The sequence below is a fragment of the Chrysochloris asiatica genome, unplaced genomic scaffold (genome assembly GCF_000296735.1).
Source record: "Chrysochloris asiatica unplaced genomic scaffold, ChrAsi1.0 scaffold00125, whole genome shotgun sequence".
NCBI lineage: Eukaryota > Metazoa > Chordata > Mammalia > Afrosoricida > Chrysochloridae > Chrysochloris > Chrysochloris asiatica.
In genome coordinates this window covers 4,903,702-4,905,765 of record NW_006408643.1, presented here as the reverse complement: position 1 = coordinate 4,905,765, position 2,064 = coordinate 4,903,702, and the positions used below count along the sequence as shown (strand labels likewise).

The 2,064-nt window shown below is 41.1% G+C and overlaps 1 protein-coding gene across 1 annotated transcript in view; it reads left to right on the top strand.

Moving 5' to 3' along the window:
* Positions 1–2,064, top strand: part of LOC102812683 (hepatoma-derived growth factor-related protein 2-like) — a 32,121-nt gene that overhangs the window by 24,109 nt on the left and 5,948 nt on the right. The window lies entirely within an intron of this gene.

The following is a 2,064-nucleotide window of genomic DNA, read 5'->3' as shown; positions in this document are numbered from 1 at the left end:
ATTCTGGAAGGAGGGCAGGCCTTGGAAATGCCTGAGAAGGAATTCAGAAAAATGATTATAAAATGTTTCAAAACACTTTACAATGGAGTTGAGAAAATTAAGGAAGAAGTCAGGAAAGCGCTACCGGAACAATCAAATGATAGATACAGCATTGGAAACCATTCCATTCAAAACCTACAGAAAGAGGTCCACACGATCAATAATAGAATATCAGAAATACACAATACACTGAAAGGGCAAAGGAGTAGAATAGAAGAGATGAAAGGCAGAACTAATGAGCTGGAAGACAAATCTCTTAGTACCACTAAGATAGCAGAGCATGCAGAAAACAGGATAAAAAATCTGAAGGTCTAAGATTCATGTTGGACAACATGAAGAGGAATAACTTAAGAATTATTGGCATTTCAGAACAGGAAGAATCACACAAGTCCACAGAGGACGTAGTTGAAGAACTGCTGGAAGAAAATTTCTCTAACATCCTGAAAAGTGAAAAGATAAAACATTAAAGAAGCTCAATGAACCCCAGGAAGGACAGATCCCAAAAGAAAATCACCAAGACATATCATAATCAAGCTCTCCAAAATCAAAGATAAGGGGGCACTCCTGAAAGCAGCTAGGGAAAACAGAAGTGTCACATACAAAGGCAAGCAAGTCAGATTAAGCTCAGATCTCTCAGCAGAAGCCATGCAAGCAAGAAGGCAATGGGGAGACATACATAAAACCCTGAAAGAAACAAACTGCCAACCAAGCATCCTTTATCCTGCAAATACTTTATCAATCAAATATGATGATGTAATCAAAACATTCCAGGATAAACAGAAGCTAAGGAATTTTGCCAAAGCCAACCCTGAGCTACAAAACATCCTAAAGGGAGTTCTATGGACTGAGAACCAACAAGAATAGACAATAACCAGAGATTGACATATGTGTCAGCACCTCTCAGAACTAAATCGACAGAAGAAAGAGTATAGAACAGAACAAAATATAAGAACAAACTCAGAGGATCTGGGAGGTCAGTCTATGATCAAAACAATTACAATGTGAAAGAAGGTAAACACAGAGGAACAGAGATCCAGATGGTGAGAAGGTCAGGTAGATTACAGGATAAAATCGACTGCACTAAATGGAGGGGAAAGTTAAAAGAATATCAGTTAACCTCAAAGAAAATTAACACTTCACAACATTCCAAGAACATGGAAACAGTAAAACTGTGAGGAAACTCACAATGAAGTGATATGAGCCCTTGTTTCTGCTTGATTGGTAACCCTGTGCATGATGGAAAAGTTGGAAGTTGTGAGAGCAGAGAAATATCCATACTGTGGGACGGGCACAGATCTGAGCCGAGGACCGTGACCATACTATTGTTTCCTTGTGGCCTTGGTGTGCCCCATACGTGGGTGGACCTGTACGTATGCATGTGTCAGTGACAGAATTGGCAATAGCGTGGCACTGTGAGCTAATGTCTCAGACTGCAAACTTGTTTGAACTGCCAGGTCAGTGGTTCCAGCTCACCAGCTGTGTTCCTTGGAAGCCCTATACAGGGTTGCTATGGGTCAGAATCGAATCGATGTCACATAACAACAACAACATGCAATATGGGGCCCTGGTGCAGCGCTGTAGGAGAAGCACTGTGCTTAACCAAAAGGTCAACAGTTCAAACCCTCAACTACTCTTTAAAACCCTATATAAGGTTGCTATGAGTCAGAGCCAACTTGATGCCACTTAACAACATGCAAATGTGCTCTCCCCCCCCCACACACACACACTTACCATTTTACCATGGGAGTTTCTAGGTATCACAAACAGTTAAGCACTTGGCTGTGAAACAAAAAGGTTGATTGTTCAAGTCCCCCCCCAGAAGCAACTCAGAAGAAAAGACCTGGCAATCTAGTTTCTAAGACCCAGTCACTGAAAACCGTGTAGAATACACTTCTACTCTGATTCACAATGAGTGGGTGCCATGAGTCAGCGTTAATAACTGGTGGTGGTCTTTAGTAAGTTCATGAGACTGTAAAATCACTACTTTTGTCTGGTTTCTGTGTGTGTGTGTGTGTGTATATATAT